Below are 21,437 nucleotides of genomic sequence, written 5' to 3' on the forward strand. Positions count from 1 at the left end.
CTTTTGTGTGAGTGCAGGGATTTATCAATAAAACAACATGTGTGGACTTCTCCCCCGGGAGGTTGCAATGCTCATTACATTCTGAAAAAGTTCAGGAGGGAAAACATCAAGGCATAGCCTTTATGTTTTTAGATGAAAACAGTCAAACTTTACAGTTTGGAAAGAGAGAAATAACTTAAAACAAGTTTGTACATTCAAAGCAGATTCTGAGCTAACAAGGTCCAGCTAGAGATGTGTGTGCAAATCTATGTTTGACTGGCAGCTCATGCCTCCACATGTAAAGACGTTCAAAGAATAGAACAGTCAACTTCTTAAACATGAACCCAGTCCAACAAAAATAATGAAAGAATTAGGACGGTTGTGAGTCATTTGAACTGGTGTTTCTTTTCTGAGGGTGGTGGGATCAGCACAGGTGACAGCTCTTCTTGTACATCTATGCAGACTCAGCAAAGTTTGTGATATATTGGTGACATGTTTCTCTCACATGGACCCATAGAGACATGTTTTACTGGCTACCAGAAATCCTACTACTGGCTCTAATCCAGATATCCCCCCGACTAACTGGGCTCCCTAACTCACTGTCAGTTCCCCATCACTTTGATATGAGCTGGTGTACATTCTGCTGTGTCAGCCCCATCAACCACTTCTCCCAATATTCATCACACAAATAACAGAATGTAATTTACAAAAAAACATGTTATTAAAGCCCAGTTTGCAGATAGTTATGAGAGCAAACAGCCTCTACAACATCTGCTGCTTATCATACAAAATTAATAGTAATTTAAAATACTGATCTGGCTTCTAGCTGGAGAGCATTTATAAAGATTTCAGACCAATTAACTGAATAGATAAAATGGGGAACAAACAACACTTAATACAACTTAATACCAAAAAAAACGGGCATTTAGAAAACTGCTAAATTTAGACCACAGTTGATTATTTGAAATTAAAGTTTTGTGTTTATTATCATCATCTTTCTCACCTGTTTATCGAGCTGGTCTGGTGAAATGTGTTGACATCAAGTTCCTCTCCTGAAAAAAAACAAAAACAATTCATAAGTAAAGACACAAATTCAGGATTAAATTCAGATCATCCCATGTATTGAAAACGGATTTAAGGGTCAGTTTTATGTCATCAACTGTTCATCTTTTGTATCCTAAAAAAAAAAGTTAACATTTAACATGCAACGACACAAAAAAGTGTCCGCAATATTTACCAATTAGACTTTGTCTTATAAAATAGCTTTTGAGAACTTTAATTCATGATCCAAACAGTTTCTTGTTGTTTCTGGTTGACTGTGCTGGTGAGCAACAAATAATACAAAATTGTATTCAATTCAACTCGTGCTAGACCATTGAATTTAAAAGTGAAAAAGCTCTCTTCCCGAAATATATTTATACAATTAGATTCCCTTTCCGTTGTTTAAATATAATTGTTAATAATCACATTTTGTGATACTTTCTAGAAGAAACATGGACACAAAACAGCAACTGCCCCTGGCTTTCCAATAACATCAAAATGAAATACCATAAACAGACACAGGCACGTACACACACACACATACAATAAAAAGAAAAAAACAACACCATCTTTATTCAATTGATGCGTGTCATGGTTTTTGAAAAGAATGTTCCGGCAACTTGAGTTTAACACACACCTCATGAACTGGTATAGTTGGTTGAGCTTGTGCATGAATGGACTGTAATAAAGTTCCATCTACTGTATCCGTCTATCTAATGTCACACAGAGGTAATGTAGCCTGGACGAATAACTGGCACCCTGGTGAAAGTATACACCATCATATCTTCAGTGTCTTTTCATGAAGAGCCAAAAGTCCAGAATGGTTTATTTCAACTAAATAACGCATCACAAAGAGACTAGAATATATTCTGCAGAACATGGCCGCCTTAGAAAACACAAGGAAACACACAACAAAACACCCCGATGACACTTAATAGACATATAATCTAACGTGGTCACTGACTGAACAGATGTCGGCGTTCTGGACCAAACTATTCAACCTCGCATCACCGATCAACCTCGAGTCAGCAACACGTAGTTTGACTATCAAAAGGGGATTTGAACCGGTTTAGAAGATACTAATTTTTAGGATTTCATCAAAGTCTGGCCATGTTGCTGTGACTAGCACTGAAGAGATCCGTGTTATTAGCGTGGTTTCCTCCCGTCTTAACGTGAAGCCGGTGCTCAAACGCCCGGAGGGATGAGCGAGCCGGAGTTTGGCGGGAGCCAAACTGGCAACGCTATTTTGTGCTTCTGAATTCATAGTCTACATGAAACAGATGCGAGTGAAATTGCCCGTTAAGAGGAGATAAAAATGGAATAGGATTTGGATCATGAATCACAGCGACTCTTGATGGGAGAGAGGAGAGACGGGACACGACAAACAAATTGGTGGAAATTAAATTAACTGGGCGAAGGAAAAAACAAAACATCAAAGAAGTGCCAATACCATTGTTGTAATACGAGGTGGCTTTTCAAAAAAAAAAATCAGACATTCCCTGTCCAGAGTGAAGGTATAATTTCTGGTCCTAGGTCTGGATTTCTTTCTTTCAGTTATGACAAAGACTGGGGACAGAATACTGGAATTCCAGGAATTCTGGGGACATTATACACATCACGAAACAGGGGCAACGATAATATATACTGCGTAACTGTAAGAACAAGTATATATTTGAAGTATTATCCCGTACTTGACTCTGGCTTAACAGAATTTACAGAACACGTGATTCTTGACGAAGTATTAGCTGCTTTCATTAGTTTGGAAAGCGAAATAAATGCAAATATCTGGAGTTGATTGTATCCTCTGGTCCTCAGTCATTGCCAGGAAAGCCTTATCATTTTTTCATCAGTGCGATGCCAGCCCACCATGTACCTACCATTAACTCAATATACTATTGTCCCCTCACTCGAGACCCTTGTGAAAACTGCAAAAAGGGTTGGAAACAAGGGACAGCCCTGACATTGTGGTGGCGTAAAGGGTTATTGGTCCAGGGTTACTGTTATCCTAGATTCTGGTACAGCTGGAGATTCGGGTCCAACTAGAGAAGCTACATACACACACACACACTGGGAGATTTGGAAATCATCTTGTGGGAAGTGTTGGCGAAGTGTCCAGAAAAAAGTCATACCGAGGACCTCACTGTGTCTTGTATAATACAAACGATGATATGAATTTGATGTTTCGTGTGGATTGCTTTGTGAATAACATGTGTTATGTTGTGAATAACATGCTGGGCTTCATCTTGTTCTAAAATGGACCTGTCTGGATTCACTAATTTCCAGTCGACAACCTCTTGGTTCTTCTTCAATAACATACAAATACAAGTGCGACAGTAACATTGAAGGAAAAACAAAGTCAGCTATTTTAAAAAACCATGTCCTGAAATGATTCAGGATTACTTTCATCCATAATCAGACATAAGCAAAAGAGAAAATAGCCAGCAGGGGATTATTCGTCACTGTGAATAAACATTTGCATCACAATTAAGCAAATCCATCGTGGAAATAATTCTAAATTCATCATGTTCAAGGTTAATAATGGACCTTGGGGGAGCGTAGTGGGAAAGTGTGCATTACAATTCATTATCCATGAGAATATTAGTATGCCGAGCAAGTGATTATACTCAAACTTCTGTCAAAACAACTACACAAACCATTAAGTTGAATTAGTGGCGTCTTTCTCTGAGGCCACGATCATTTAATTTCACTTCTTTCCGTGGATAATTAACTGGGTGTTAAGCATTCATCCAACCACCTACACATCGATCGCGCAACTTTGAAAAAGAAACAACCTATATATTGCAGCACCCAACGCCCTTGAGAGTTAATAAACTATCCAATATCGAGGGCCAGGGAAGGGTCACATTTCTATATCTCATTAGCAGCCCGTCATTTGTGGGAACAGCCGGGTGTGTTGGTGCCTGATAATGGGGTGGTTATGCACCGTCACGCATTTACAAAAGAGTTAAAAAACCCACAAGGGATCGTCTTTTCAATTGGAATCCACTTCAGTGGTAATTTGTTTTTCTTTATTGAATACAGATACACACAGAGGATATCTGACAAGTTGATTTGATCTCGGAGAAAATGTTCTTTTATGCCTGGAAAACATCATTCTCACCCTGGTGTTCTGTGTTCAACCTAGAATGTGGCCTTCATAACCGTGTTTCTGAACCTCTTCAACCAAATAGTACCTTTGACCATTTTTTCGTCAGAGGTCCTTCCAGACCGTTTTTAAAAAAAGTCTCTTCAATTCTGATATTTCTTACTTCTTGGTTTTCTGTCAGATCTACCATCTATAAACCAGGGGTGTCTAACTTGGAACATTTGTGGCAGGTATGATGATGTTTCACGGACCTCCATTTAATGTCAAAGTTTAGTAAGAGTGAGGACTAAGCAGGAACAAATTTGATGATTTAAAAAAATGAAAAATAATCTGATAATATATGAATAATATATTATATTTGTAAGTTTAAATTTATAAGCTGCAGACCTTCTCGTCTACATCCCAGTCCCAACGGGAAATGATCTCTGTTTGCTTATTGTACAGTTATGTTCTCAAGTTTATTTTAAACTATAAAATGTTGCCATAATATTGACTATCTACTTGGACATGCAGACTGATACTAGCAGCACTAAATACCAAATAAAAAGTGGACACATACTTCACAAATTGGCGCTTTTCAATCGTATCATTTAAAAATCCACATGCATCTTGCAAAGTCCAACAGATTTAGTGAGTAGAGTCTCCAAGAACAATGTCGGCATGGTTGCATTTTGTGCGTCCAAAAGCAAATTGAACAACTAACAAGGAAAATCATGTGCGAAGAAATAAATATATAAATAAGAATCTCAATTTTCCAAAAGAAAATGTTATGTAGAGTTAATGTTGAATTGCTGAGGCCAGTTTCTTTTAAAATTAAAGAGCTAATAAGAAGTCTTCCGATGTTTTCATCGTCAGAGATTTGTTTCAAAAGATGTCGTCTATGATCCCAAAGGAAAAAGAAAAAATGGCTCTTGTTCTGTGTGATTAATTGAGAAAAACTTTCAAACCAGCCAACGAAATGTGCTTTAATGCTTAAATTAACAATCAAAACTTACTTTTGACATCAACATTTCAGCCCCTTTCTAGTTTGATTTTAAAAAGTAACTTTTTAAAAGCCTCCAAAAGAGAAGGCTTGTCACAATACAAACAGTTCAAACTCGATGTTTATACCCGTGAAGATATTCAATGCCATTTTTGGTTCTGCAGCAAATTGGGAGATTTTTGTGGCGGGAAATGGGGGAGGAAAGGATTGTATCTACCTCAAGAAACAGTGAAGTGTAGACGGACAGAAGAAATGACTGCGATTTAAAGAAACGGTTTTAAAAGGATCAGCACACAAACAATTGGCAGTTTTCGGTTACTAATGAGATTTTCCAGCAAAAACACTTATGTCATAAGGGTTGCAGTGAGGTTTCATGTTTTATTTTTTACCAGGAATGATGTGGGGTTTTTGCAGAAGGAGCTCATCGTGGGGGGAAATTTAATAAAAGTAAGGCTGCATTCTTGGAATGACTTGATAATATTGATGCACATATCATGTCTCCAGAGAAGGAATGTTATGGTAATGTGTATGTTTCACTTCAGGAATTCGGGGGGAAAATTCCGGGGCTTGGAACAAATGTGCAAAACCACAGAGAGATACACTAGGTTCACTGATTCCTAACACACAGCAAGAGCAATGATGGGATTTGTAGGGTTGTTGCTTTTTTTCTTCTTTTTTTTTTCGCTGGCAGTGAATTTTGTGATGGTTTATTACACCATGAGCTTTTAAAACCAACCCAAGAAAAAAATAGCGAGACAGAAAAAGGTGAGCCCTGTAAATCAGTTTAGCTGGCTGGTTCTTATCAGCCGAATTCCAGCGGTGGGAGAGCCAGACGCGACAGAAGCTGGAGCTCTTTTCTCTCCTTTAATGACTGGCTGCCTCATTGAACAAGTAAGAGGGGAGTGTAGGGGGGCGGGGGGGTTCGAGTGGAAGCCAGGTTGAAGTAAAAGCAGCGCCACGGCGTGCAATTAATGATGAAACGTGATGAAAGAAAAGGCACGTTTCGTCACTCACTCTTGTTTGAGGATCTTATGTAACCGATCACGGGACCCGTGGCCCGATTCAAACCCGGCAGTCAATACCACCAGTGTCCATGTGAAGATCCGTTCATAACCACGGAAGAAGTGGATTCAAGTTTCTCCGAATTGAACTAATCCAATTGTTATGCAACAGTTTGATCTGATTCACCCCTGGGACGCAGGAGGGGAAAGTATCGTGAGGGCAATCTTGTTGCCGTTCTCTTCCACCGCTTTTTCTCCGGAGAGAGAGCCAGACACACAATTGCCGGCCAATTTATTCCTTACATTTTCTTTCTCTTCCTTTGATGTGAGAACCAATGTTTGCCTTACGAGTGAGTCAGTCTCGGGGCCATTCAAATTGCAGTGGTGTCATTATTAGAATAGCACCTTAAGTACATGATAGTGTACACAAGAAGAGTTTTGCCTGCACTTCAAATTGCAAAGACATGGCATCAGCATATTCACTGTCAATAGGTTGGTGAACCATTATGATGCATTCTAGCTTCTTTTTTACCTAATCCAATGTCACAGTACAGATTGGAATCTAGTACTAGTAGGATCTGGAATCCTGCTACTGAACTGGGAACCTAATATTGATATTATTTTATAGTATTATCTCCTATCAGAATTGGAGGTTATCCCGGTAGAGTTCCCATTTGTCCTAGTACAGATTGGAATTCCAATATTCAGATCCCAATACAGTATTAGGATTCCAATCTCTCCTAGTAGAGATTGGAATTCACTAGTATAATTTAGAATCCTCCTAGGACAGATTGGAATTCCAATATTTAGATCCCAGTTCAGAAGTAGGATTTGTATTGAATTCCAATCTGTACTAGTAGGATCTGGAATCCTTTTATTGAACTAGGATCTTAATATTGATATGGATTATATCAAAATAACACTTTGATGTAATCCAAATTTCTCCTACTAGAATTGGAGATTGTCCTGGTAGAATTCCCATTTGTCCTAGGACAGTTGGAATTCCAATATTCAGATCTCTACTAGTAGTACAGATTGGAATGCACTACTACTAGTGCATCTGGAATCCTACTAGTACAGATGGAATGTGTACTATTTCTATCTGTACTAGTAGGATTCCAGATCCTACTAGTACATTCCAATCTGTACTCTGACATACAGTATATATTAATTTTTACCATGAGACATGTTTACTTTTTAATTAAATTCTGTAATTCAGGGGGTGCCCACACTTTTTTTAATATGCAGTAAAATGTCCATATTTGACTACCAGAAATGCTACTCATTTAGTTGTTATTAATGTGTTACAATGATTTGTAAGTACATTGTATTAGCCATATATATTGCAAAATACGATTAAACATGTACATTTTTTGTCACAAAGTTGTAGATGTACTTTAACAGAATCAAATACCATGAATAATGAAAGAGAGTGAATAAATAATGTTTTCAGTCTCATCACTATCTGGAAATAATGCTTTTGGTGCCTGAGTCTGAGGTTAGTGTGCGAGAAAACGCCAAATGTCAGACTGGCTGACGTGTACATCCATCAAGTGACAGGATGGATGATGTTCTTTGTTCAATGTCATACTATGTACCTACAATACTTTACGATCAACGTACTGAGCACCTCTGCTGTAATTCACTTTTACGCTTTTTTCCCTGTTGCCTGTTTTTCTCCGCCCGCCCTAACACCTCCTCATGTGATTTAGTGCAAGACAAGTTTGGAGCCTTAGTAATTGTCTGGATTTTTCCACTTCACTGCGATAAATTACAGTTTGTTTTTACAAAATTCCTGTTTTGTTCCGACATCCCTGGCAATAAAGATTTTCTGATCTTGATCCTGATGAAAATGTCATCAATCTCATTTGAAATCACAGGTGTATTTGTGACAAGAACTCAGATTGTAATCTTTAATGTTCAGTTTAAGAATTCCCACACTTTACCCAACATAAAAAACAGTCTCCCTATATACGATGCTTTATTCCCTGGTAAGGTTTAGACTAACGACCCTAGTTAACCATCCAACTACTAACCTGTTTATACACTTGCCATCTTAGGACCTTGTGCATGAAAGGGCATCATTCTAATCAACAAAAGAGAAAATCTTGAATATATATTATTTAAAATATTATGTATTCAGTGCCATTTCTATGCAATACTTTACAGACTTTTAAACTAAACTAAAATGTTCTTGCTATAAATGACAAAAACAAAAAAAGGTTAATTTAGATTCACAATAATACTAACATTTATTAATTATTATTATTTATTGAAAACACTTCAATTAATAGTTTTGATGACTTTAAATGCATGTTTTAGAACTCATGGTTTAGTCACGTGACCTGATGATAAACTACTGTATGAATCATGTTCAGAGTCGAGAGAGGCGAGAAGAGCCACAAGAAAACTGCAGATGCATCATTTCTTAACACGTCACTGAAGATTTAAGAAATACAAAAGTATCATCCTTGCAGCCAAATGAGTATCAAGTTTATGAAAAGAAAAAACAACACTTCCTCCGAGCGTCTCCGTGCAACTTGTGTTGTTTTTCAAAGCACACACCTTTTCAACCTTAAGCTGACTTTGCTTCTCTCTTGCCGGAGCTGATTCAGCTCTCTGTTCTCCTTTCCAAATCTCCTCTTCACAGTTACACGGTTACTATGTGGTTAATCCACTGTGGCATGGCCGAGGCATCTCACACACTCACACACACACACTCACACACACGCACACACACACAGGTCTGAGCCTGCAGTGGAAGCCTTGCAGACAAGGGATTTCCTTTCACATCCTATTGAGACCAAATAAACTTGGTGAGAAGAGCGAGGAGGAGATAATCTACACACACACACACACATTCAAACACACATCTGTGCAAACATGCCAGCACCTTGCATAAACATCAACGGTCTGCGTACAATGCTGGCGTGACTTCACCTGCAGCTTCTGAACCCCCCCGCCCCCCAAACATCAGCTGTAAACAGTAGCGACCACCCCTCCCTCCCCGACCGGCGAGGAGCACACACGGCTTCCTCAGCTGGAGTGTGCAGACAGGAATTCGTCGGGACGTAATTACAACGTGGAGTCTGAGCTCCATCCGATTAAGATCCAGCGGTTTTTACGGCTGCTCTTTGAAGAGCCGAGGGCGGCGGCGTATCACACACACACACTGCTGCTCCGTCTGTGTTCGGCGTTCAATTACACCAGGCGCACGGGCATATGTCAACGGCAGCAAAAGGACGGCCTTGTAAATGATTTTTTTTTTTTATTCTCACGGTTGCGAGTCGGACTCGTGTTGAAGGACGTGTTGATACCTTCTCATTAATTAGCTCCGGCCCTCATACATCAGCGGCAGACGGTCGCTTGACGTTTAATTCTGCCGGTTTAACTGTCCGTCTAAAGCGAGGATACATAGTTCGTCAAGTCAGAGTTTAGACGGGGACGAGCCACGGAACCTGGAGATTTAATCATATTAAGAATGCCTCCAATGAGCAAATGCTAAATGTTTAGAAGTTTAAAAGTTAGAGAAAAGTTGGATGAACATGTCATTTTGGTAGAGCACAAGATTCAAACTCAGAGCCGGATACTTAATCTATCCATCCAAGTCATTGTTTTGGTTTTGCATTCATTAAGAGGTTGAACAAGCCTCTGACAACTAAAGCAGAGACTGACATGGTTCAACCCAATACTGATGAATGTTGGTCTCTTGCTGTGATTATCGTTGTTGTACAAACATGAACAAAGTTTCAGATTTTTTTAAAATAAAAGATCAAATTATCCACGGTATAGTTACATTTTAATGTATTGCTTATTTATTTCACCCTAGATTTCCGGGATTGGTGACATGCGGTGACAAACCTTGATGTTTGACCAATCACAGCAGAGTGGGTGTGATGGTAAACAAGAGTTTATCTCCATAAAAACTGTTTTCAGTGGGCGGGGCATTTTCTAATGAAAAGATTTACTTTCTTCACATTTTTCTTTATTTAAGCTTTAGCCCTTGTTGGCTCTGCATCCAGGTGAAGGACCTCCACCAATGCATATGTACCTATGGAAGCCATGAGGTCGTTCACCTTGAGCCAGAGACAACACAAGGGATACCCCAAACACATTTGTTTTCAGGCTACCCGATCCCCTTGACCCTGAGATAAGACAAGGGTTAAAAGTTTTAACTGTTTCTATTGCTCAGCAACAAATATTACTTAACTTTACCAATAGTAAAAAGCAGTGCACAACAATAAAAATCTATATTTCAATGAACCTCAGGCAAAAAGTAACTTTTGAATTCAAGTGACATAACTCAAAACCTGAGAAAATGCATCTTGGTTGTGCTCCAGATGACCATCTAGATGCCTGAATCTTTTGTTAACAGAGTGTTGTAAGTGCATTCTGTGTGTTCCTCCTGCTCTATTCATTCACCAAGCAGCTTGTTTTAAGTTGCTATCAATGATGTTTCAAATGGTAATAAAGTTTCTGATGTAAAGTCGTTTCTCACACAAAGGCAACGCTTTTATTCTCCATTGATCTTTACCCCTCGCATTCAAAAAAGGACTCACTGAGAATTTTCAGGTTTTCCCCCCAACAAAAAATAGACAAAAACAATGTCATTGTTATCGACAGTGTTGCCTTTCTTTCTTCCATCCATGCCAAAGAACCACTGACATTAAACTCTCATACATGGCCCGAGAAACAAGGAAATAAATGAAGTACAAACAGAGCTTTGAAGCTGCTGTGATTGATTCTTTCAAACGAAGCCATTATATCCAACAAGTGTCTGTTTAGAGAGGAAACCTGACGGTTGCTCCAGCGAGAATCAATCGACCATGAAGTTTGTTAAATCATTTGATGTTTTTACAGAAACATAATTTCATAGGTTATAAAATTTCACCATCCGAGCTGAGCAAACACGACAGATGCTAAAATACTGCTGATAAGAAACATCAGACGGATAACTGCCGTTTATCGTTTCATCGTCTAAAAAAAAAAAAGGAAAAAGTCAGCCTTGTTCATCACTGTGTTACAAGAGAGCTAACCTTTGATTGTGCGAGTATGTGGCCGATAAATACCCTGTGGTTGTTCCGCTCTTTTTCCTCGATGCTTCCTAAGAGGTCTATTTTTACGGAAGCGGCTCCCGCTAATGGAACGAGCCGATTCCTGCTGCTTGTAGAGAAATTCACGCTGAGAAAAAGTGATCCAGTTTATGTAGAATTCATGGTGTAATATCTAAAGAAAGGTAACCTGGAAAATGGTAGAACACCGTGGTGAAAATTGTAGGGCAAATGGGGAAAGACTGTAGAAGCATTTATACGTTTATTAACGCATTTATCCACCGAGTGGGAACAAGAGGAGTCAATTATATCTCAGCTGAGATTCGTCACGGGAGGGAAACGGATTACTGGAGCACAATGGTGCTCCGTTTAAGCAGGTCCCCAGTACCTTTTAGCAAGGCATCCTAATGCTCTACCAAATTATAGAGGCCATTCCTCTTTTGACAAAGAACTCTGCCAGGGAGGTCTCTTACCTAAATACCTCAATAGGCACATTTATATTTGTTATTTTTCTTAAAGGGAAAAACGAATGTGAAAACCCAACTCTCCTGACTCACATGATTCAAATGTTGACGTCTTCCTCTCCAAGATGCAGTAAGTTCCCATCACGCCATGTTTTGAAATTATTACTTTATAAAGTTCTCCCACCCGGTCTGAAATCTCAGCGAATGAGATGTTACGAGAGCCCATGATGACATAATAACAGCTTCACTCCTCCTCCTGCCAGCTCTAATCACACCACACACCCTAGACTTCCTGGATTGATGACACGCGGTGACAAACCTTGATGCTTGACCAATCACAGCAGAGTGGGTGTGATGGTAAACAAGAGTTTATCTCCATAAAAAGTGTTATCAGTGGGCGGGGCATTTTCTAATGTAAATATTTCAATGAGTTTTGTACAAATGAACACATACTGATGATACAATAGAGTCCAACATCTATTTAAGACACACTTACATCAACACATTAGTTGCACTAAACAATCTGTTGAATTATTCCTGCAGAGAGCTTTCATTTCACAAGCTTTAAAACACCGAGCTCGGTGTGAGTCTGGAGTTAGAAAGAGTCCAGTGCCTTAAAAAGCTTCCTACGGTTTCTCCTTATCCATCATTAACTACAGTTACACATGTCATCCTCAACGATTATTTTAACAAGAAAATCACATCACATATTTAACCGGATGACAGCCGGGAGTCGTGAGAAGCAGACAAACAAGTATATTTCCAGAAAAAGGTTTCATCTTTTTCAGGAAGTGGCAGCGCCAGCGTTTGATGAGAGCGCCGTCAGGATCCCGGGTTGATTCAGGTTTTTTCCGCCACGGTAACAAGTTTGGAGAATCACTTCTCGCAAATGTGCGGCGGTTCATTAATGCTCTGGGTTTAAAAAGGTCATGTTTGCTGATGCTGTGTGACATTAGTTCTAATTACGCCGCATGGAAAACTAATCCTCGAGCATCATAACACGCTGGACTCATAAATCATAATTACACCGACCATAAATAAATACATGATTAGTGACGCCAGTGTTGTTTTTTTTTTACTTAAGAAACATTTCACGTTGCCAGTAAAATACAATCGACTAAAATAAAACTTGAAATGATGGAGGAGAGTATCTGTGTCACAGCTCTCTCTCTCTCTCTCTCTCTCTCTCTCTCTCTCTCTCAGGTGCTTCAAAATACTCGCTGCTATTGTGTGGTACTCACTCCCGGTGTAAGAACTGCATCATCCTTCTGTACTTTGACTTTTATTCCCGCTCGTACTTTGAGTGACGGGACAATGAGCCGCGGGATCGATTTGCTGAAACAGCAAGAGCTCTTTCTAACATAACTGCAGCAGAACATGTATTTAGAAAAAAATAAAAATCAAAGTTAGGCCACAAAATGACAACCACATCACCCCAAAATAACATGTTTTACAAACAGCAGATGACAGATTCTAACCTCAATCTCTCAATCACGGCTCATATACACCCATATTGTCATTTTTGTTTTCACACTTATTTCATCTTACAATCCAAAGCTGCCATTAGGGGTCAAGGATTTCCGGAAAATAGAGAGACAAGGCTCTGAAAAACCATTAATCTCAAAGACCCCAAACCGTGTTACCATGAAAAAAATCCCCACTATTTGCATTTTATTACCACGCACAATATACAGTGGCTGCTGTTGTGTGCCGGTGACAGTACGCTGATACATTTCATCATGTCGGACACATTTAACGCTCCAAACCCCTCCTGCGTCCGTCAGAAGAAGCAAAATCCCATTATCCTTGAAAGGAAAGCAATACACGGAATCACCGTCCGTTTGCAAGCATGAGATGAATCAGCGACGGCCTGAACATCTACAATATATGGTCAACATGTAAAGAATACATGGATTAACCCCACGGTGGATCGACCTTGTGCGCCTCAAATAAAAAAGGTGACGAGAATCTGTGGTAAAAGTATCGACTGGAAAAGTTCAGAGATACAGTTGAAAGATTTTTGAGAGAGTCACAGCTCAACGGGAGGTGCTGGGTTAAGAAGATGTGGAGGAAGATACTGGTACAACCGATTCGTGGGATGGATTTTGAAGTTAAAAATAAAAACGACACTACATCTTGTTCTTGAGACACAAAACTTAACAGCAGTGTAGATTTCTTTAGGTCCTAAAGCTGATCATTAAGCCATTAAACAGAATACCTTAGTGATCCAGCTGTTGGCTGAACAGGAAGAATCCAGAAGAAGATAAAAGAAAACAAGATCGTAAAGACTATGAGTAATAAATAGTGAATTGTTCTAACTTTGTTGAGATTTAATCTTGATATTAAACTTAAACTGAGCATATATTAAACATGATCTCCAACAATAAAACTCACATTTCCCTAAACATTACTCGGTGCAAAAAAATGGCTGCAGAGAGCGAAGAGAAATAATCATTGAATGGCGTCACTTGTCCTTTTGCAATGGTACGGAGAAGAGAAGTCTGGCTTTAATTAAGTCAAGACGACGTCACTTCACATACCAAAGCCACGCACGATCCCTCAGAGACCGAGAGGGGCTTTCCTTGATCCGGTGTTTGAAGGAGGAGGACAAAAAGGGGGCGAAAAGAAAGAAGTAATGAGGAAAAAAAAGAAGCCAGATGAGTGACCAACTCGGAATCAATAAGCCGTCCTCACGAGACAACATTGATGTGGCTTCTATGATGGACGCCAACACAGCCTTGATAATGATGCGAGTACATTATTACACTATTAGATGTTCGGCCGTTTGCGGCCCACCGACCCTGCGGAGCGCCTCTCCCGTCACACTTCGTCTTTGTGAGTTTCGCCCGAAGCGAGACTTTATAGAAAATACTTTGAGAGAAATATGGTTCTCTCCACGCAGAAGTTGAGGGACGGTGAAGAGAATAAGGTTGACACTAGTGTCCAGTCTTACAGACGTGACGGCCCAGAGGCAGCAGAAGGTCCATCAATAAAACAGCCAGTGCGAGTCAAGCCCCTCGAAAAGCCACACAAGTTCTTAAAACAATGTTGGGATTAGGAGAGGATGAGGTTCTTACAGATGGCATCACAGAAGTCAAGCCTGGGATTGTAATTAGTTACTCGAGGAACTTAAACCAAAAGGGACCGATTGATTTCCTGATGTGGATCAGTTTCTTGTCTTATTCTTTTTTTTAGAATTTGGAGCTTGAGTTGTAGAAGGTTCATCAGAAGAGTCAGAAATAATTCGTAGAGGAATGGTTATTTGGGCAGGTTTACATTTTCTTGGACATCACTCTCACTCAGAAGTCGAGCTATGCAAAAATATCAATGCAGCAACACTTTGACTCCATGTTTAATGTTGGTATGATTTAGTCAGAGTTGCTGATAAAGGAAACCAATACGATCGACACAATTTAAAGCAGACGTTTGGAAGCGTTTGGGCTTCCAAATTAAAACAGGTCGCACACAAGCAGTGAGTTTGAGGAATAGAATGCAGTTTGCAAGTCGTGAGCTGCTGCCAAGAAATATAGCAAGAACGTCAAGAACTGAAAGTCTCACTTTAAAAGACACAACTGGGATTTATTAACTCAGATGCTGGCAACTCTAGAACACAACAACATATCATGGCTAGTTAAAACACCGGGGTAGGTACGGTACAGAGGGTTTTCTTAAGTGAGGATCTGAAAAAAATGGGATGGTATTTAATATCTAGAGTTTTTATTGGATTCAACTTGGACAAATTTTAATTTTAATGGGCGTCTTCCATGCATCCTTGTTGCCCCTTTTTCCTTGACCTTAACTGACAGGTCAGTAGTCTGTTTTCAAAACATTTTGTTGAGAGATTATGGAGTCTAAGACACTAAGATCAGAGACACTTCACAAAGTTTAGGACTTTTTTAAAGTCTTACCAGTCGAGTGAAAAGATCCTGCATCAATATGAGCCAGTTAAGAGTTAAGTCCAGGATCTTATGATCATTATTGCAAGTTATTGTAAATATGCAAAAACGCTGTGTTTGTGTATTCACTCAGAGTTTTTATCAGGTCACAAGGTTGGAGAATCCAGTTTCCATAATAAGTTATAAATAAGAATAAATGGCTGAAATCGAAAAGGTAATTTATTTCCCAAAAGAGACTACTTCACTCACTCATGGCACATAAACTATATTCTGCAGCCACAAAAGGACACCGCTGACATGTGTATTATTGGAGTAGTAAAAGGGTTGAACTTTTATGTAAAAAGTACTTTGAACTTCCAAGGGATGCAAGAATATAATAAATCAGAAACGAGGGAGGAGGCAGGGGAAGTCATTAATAATATGAGGCTTGACATGAAACTTCTTATTAAGCGATGCTCAGTCCAGTTTATAGATAATATTTGTGCACAGATATGCCCAATATTCCCTATAATCTCCCTTTAAAAAAGATGCTTTCAATATCATCTCGACACACATGAACTGCATCTGAGCCGAGGAAAGTAACGACACAATAGTCTTTTCTCTCTCTGCTCCCAGAGGGAGACAAAGGTCCTTGTCAACATGTCTGCCCTCTGGTTGTGCGATTACACAGGGCCACGCTGTGACAAGAGCATGAGCATTAACTGTGTTAATACTTAAGGTTGTGGTTCGGTCTTGACCTGTAATTCTCAACTACAAGGTAACAAGGACGATGAGTATCTACAACATTTAATGTTATGTACTTACTGTAGTCTGGACTTAAAAAAAAACTCTGACCCCTGCTGAGCCGCACATTTAGAACAATATCGTTGTTCTTTTTTACAAAATAGTATTGCTCAAAACATAAGATATAACTATTTAATGCATGTCTGTTGGAAGTGAAGAGATGCATCGTTAGGTCATGTTAAATAGAAAATCATATTTGAGCGTCTCGGATTGGTTGAATGAAGTGACATCCCATTAAGCTCTGGCGAGTATGTGTTATTTATATATTAAAAAAGAAAATATGTGGAATATTACATGTTTCTAGATGACAAAAAAGGAAAATGACTGACTGATGAAAAGATATTGATCTACTTTTACATGGCTGTTGATGTTATATATTCAACTACACATTTCTATTTAACTTTACATATATTTTTTTATTTGCTTCATGTTTTTTGCTCAAATTGACTTTACAATTATTGAATTTCTATTTAAAATGTATTCTTCTAAACATGTATGAAAGATAAGACAATGTTATTTTATTTTTTGGACATAGTTCTTCTAAGGCCTCTGATGGCAATTTATTGTTTTTTACGTATGAAAATAAGGATTGTTGTACACCGTTGTGCATTTATACTTATACTATTGTTTTTCAAAAAAATATTAATGAATTTTCAAGTATAACACATTTATTTTCATTATATTTTAGTTAATGAGCTCAATGGAAACTTGTGCTGCTCAGCTTTTTTACCCCACGTGGTGACAAATCCTTTGAAAGATTCAGGAATCCAGACGGTAATTCAAAACACAACCAAGATTCTACATATTTCAGATTCCTGTTTTGTTTTTGCGAACTGACAGATAAACTCTGATGCTCAAACTGCTTGGCTCACACACACACAGGATGAATGTCATTCCAGTTAAACCCTGTATTTCATGAGTGAAACTCTTGCATCCAACAACCTTCAAGTTTCTGAACATAGTGGGGGAACCCAAATTAAACTATTTGAGGACACGGTCAAACACTAAAGTGCTTCTAATAAATACCAGGGGATTCAACCTCCAGCCTCAATTATCAGCAGCGATTCCCAAAACACAAGCAGCAAAGTACAAATACATGGGGAGCCCAGCAATTGTATTTACATAATGAGGTAGTTGAAGCCATGCGTCTCCTTCGGTGGTCTCTTTAAATCCCAAATCCCTCCAACGCAGTCATGTGCGGGATGCCCGGCCCAATATGGAAATCATTGCAGAGATTAAATCTCAGGGATGCCAACATTTCATTTTTGGGTGCTGCAAATAATAATAAACACTCGTTCTGGAGCACTCGATTGTTTTTTTGAGCCGATTCCGAAGTAATTTAGGACGAAAAAAAAAGATCAAGCGTTCCTGAAAATGAATTCCCTGCCTCACATTCTTACAAGAATGGAATGAATTTTGGAGATTATTAACAAGTTATTATGCTTTTACCCACATGTGAATCACAAGCGCCTAAACATATTGAAATGTTTTTGTTAAATTGCTAATTCATTCCCAATTCCTATGTGTATTATTCATAATAAATCTCTTTGCACTGCTTAGCAAAATGAGCAGCGAGGACAGGCGCAGACCCGGGGCCTGATATTTCATCATGACTTGCCACTTATTTTTGTTTTAAGGGGGCAATAACAGAGATTACTGCGGGACCCTCGACGGGAAATGACCACAGTATATCTAGTCACGTTGATGTGGGTATTGATCAGCGCGAGTGACTGGACTATAACTCAGTGTGGCTTTGAGGTTTCTTGGTCTCCAACATTCATCAGGCACTTTATTTCATTTCCAGAGGCAAGACTTTGAAAAGCTGTAAATTACTTAATTCAACGCATTGAATACTACATGATGATTTAAAGAAAAAGGACTGAAGGTTCCAATCAGTGCGTTTTAGTTCTCGGCTTTTATTCACCGGAAAGTTCTTCAAATTCAAAAAAAAATAATCACGAAAAAAGAGTGAAAATGAAATGACTTAATGAAATGATTAGCACAAGAGAAGCCAACCTTCTTCGAAGACAACCAAGGATGTCTTGTCTAAAAAAGTAATGGAATAAAAGTAACACGGGTGATTAAATATAATCAAGGACAGCAGCGGAAATTACGGCAAAAATGTTTCAATGAACAAACTGTATTTATATAGAACTTAACATCCAGAGAGCCAGCTCAAGGTAAGGAAGTTACTACAAAGATATATGACCATTCTCCTTCATTTTCATGTCCTCTTCATACCTTTTGAAACAAGTTCAATGTAGTTTATGGAGTCGGATGAATTTCCAAGTAGCGGGCTGTCGCTTACACAACATACAGTAGACATGGGCAAGAATGGGAGCAGCTCCCTCCACGCCGCTTAATTGAATCTTTAACTGACTGTTGGATCCAGATGGTCGTCCATAACACCAATAAATAATAATCTTGTGTACCATAAAATACATGTGGTCTGCAAAATTGTTAATGTACTTTCACTTCTTTGGACCGAAGTGCATTTTAAATGATGTGCATTTATTATTATCTTTAATCAAAATGTTGTGTAAAGAACATATTTTTACCATGTGGCTTTCTTTCAAAGAACGAGATATTAATATCACTAAGAAAAATATCACTTATAAGGCTCAGTTTCAAGAGACTTGCATCGGTTTCCCGCAAAACTGAGCGACATCAGAGAGGAGCCGCCGGCGCGTCACGATATCACCAAATCAATAATAAATCTCCTTGTACACGCGTACACATAACAGTTTTGAAATGACCTGACGCTTACAACTTAGTTCATTAGCATACGGCGAAGACGGACAGGTTTACATTTGTTTGGAAGTTCCGTGATCTTATGAGAAAACAACAGAGGAGTTGAAAAGTACTTAAAATATGTTGCTTTAGCAAATGGGGTTAGCAACCGAGACTCGCAAGCTGCGCTGCACAGCTCACAGACATACAGAGACGTAAACGACAACTAGACATAGAAGTACAAATTAACAACTATACAGAACATGACACTGATTGGTCAAAGTGCGCATTTAAGAAATGCTTGATTTATATAATAAAAAATTATAATTTATCGAAAATTTTTTCGATATGCACATCGCACGTGCCAATATCGCGATATCGATATTTTTCCGATATACCGTGCAGCCCCAATATCTTTATTTATCTTTTCTACACAAAAGTGATGCTAAAGATTGACCTAAATGAAGAATCAAACATGGTCACATGACTTCATCCCTTTCCAAGTTTACTTCACAGAGCTTGAACATTTCTGAGACTACTTCTTAGAATCCTCCCCTGCTTCGTCTCTTTCATACCAGCAGTCAGTCCACGTTGCTTTTTTTCATCCTGCGCACAGCTGACATCTTGTTTGGGAACCGGATGTGTCAGTGATAAGGAGCGACAGTGCCGTCAGTACTCAGAACTCCCTCCTAGTATCAATCACTGTCATAACTCTTCAAACCCACTTAGACTGGTGTTCTCATAGGCTCCAGAGATCACAAGCTGCAAGTTGTCTGAGAACAGGATGTGCAAGATAGAGACGCTGGTGTCTGTATTTCTTCCTTCCCCAAAAACACCGACATGACAGGCTGAGACGGTTAGCCTTATTATGTTTGTGTTTTTCTTCGACTAGTCCCAGATGATGACACTTTTGGACCAATTACAAGTGCTTATTATTTCCTTTTGGCCAGAGATGAATCAGTCTTAAGTACTGGCTGAAAATGTTTCAATCCCATCATTTCGGTTTTCCTTGTATTCTACTTGTTACAAAGGATTTAGGAACAAGATTAACACAATTGTTACAACAAAACTAATTAAAGTGGAGCAACTCTTTCAGTTCAAAAGGGGATGTGAAGGAAAATTCAAGCAAAAGATTTCTTGGAAGTAAAAAATGTCATCACTACATTAGCCGTTAATTAAAATGGAATCTCATAGAATTCCAGTGACAACTATTTTTGTCGAAAACAGTGAAGTACCATGAAGTGGTAGCACTTTTAAGTACGGATCAGATATAAATAACTTGGATATGGTTTACCTACTTTGACAAAGAGTCCATTAGAGTTAAGACTTTCATGTCTGCTGGTAAACAGAATTCAATAACTTGATAACTTTAAATCTTAATTCAACCCATAGAGTTTAATAGATCTGATAATCTCAATAGGACTATCAACATGTTCTGAACTTAAAAAAGACCTTTTATTCACGGCATGATCATCGTTTATGTCTAAACTTTGCACACCTGCATAGACCTCAATGGCCATTTTGAAATCTTTGTCTGGAGGTTTTTTTCACTAGAATGACGTTAAAATAATAATTCTCAATCCGACTGTAATAGACAATCAGTGTTCGCAGGCGAGTGATAAAAGGTTGTTATATTTGAAGGAAAAGTAATTGTCTTGTTTTTAACAACCCACTAATAAGTCCACACGAAAGGATAACTAGACGTTTGGAGTGGACAGACTCACTAGTTTACATCTTTACCTTTGGACTTTCAAATCTGTTTTTTTCAGGGATATACATGTATATATAAACGTAATTTACGAGATGAAATTGTCATGACGTTTGCACTTCAAATAAATACCCAACTGTCTTTCTTGTACAGATGAACTGTTTCAGTTCAGGTAAATAATAAAATACATGGAAACATTCAAATGTCATCAACTGCCTAAAGTTTAATAAGTTCAGATCTTGAGTTCTGTCAGAAACTTTCTAAAGTGTTCCTCTTGAAATCTTTATGTCGTTCTTGCTTGGTAAAGCAACTGTGGGAAGATGACATTAAACATTAAGAAACCATCAAGCTTTGGGCTTCAACGCAACATTTCACTTGGATTTCTTTCCCATTTATTACACTTTTTTCAACAAAGGGCTAAAACTTGCGGTTAAAGCAACTTACTTTCAAGTTCACAATCGTTTACATTCCCTCAAATAATCATCTTCTAGAACGTATTGCTTTTCTGACAATTTGCAAAGGTTTAAGGGACGCATCAGACTCTTGCCCCAACATCAGCTAAACTGCTTTCATTTTGAAGCAGGCAGAAGCACCGAAGCGCATCGGCTGCAACTTGGCATTCCAGTTCACAGAGGTTTCTAAAGGCAAATGTGTTGTGAAAGGTTTGTGAGCAACATCAATCTATTATGGATGACG

At 38.7% G+C, this 21,437-nt stretch overlaps 1 protein-coding gene across 1 annotated transcript in view; it reads right to left on the bottom strand.

Annotated features, from left to right (window-relative positions):
• The window catches only part of plxnb2a.1 (plexin b2a, tandem duplicate 1), a 152,232-nt gene that overhangs the window by 94,158 nt on the left and 36,637 nt on the right, over positions 1-21,437 (bottom strand). Inside the window, exon 2 of the mRNA XM_087787043.1 lies at positions 983-1,031. The gene's annotated coding sequence lies outside the window, so the exon portion shown is untranslated. The remainder of the gene's footprint in view (positions 1-982; positions 1,032-21,437) is intronic.

Source organism: Callionymus lyra, chromosome 3 (genome assembly GCF_982586985.1).
Source record: "Callionymus lyra chromosome 3, fCalLyr1.hap1.1, whole genome shotgun sequence".
Lineage (NCBI taxonomy): Eukaryota > Metazoa > Chordata > Actinopteri > Syngnathiformes > Callionymidae > Callionymus > Callionymus lyra.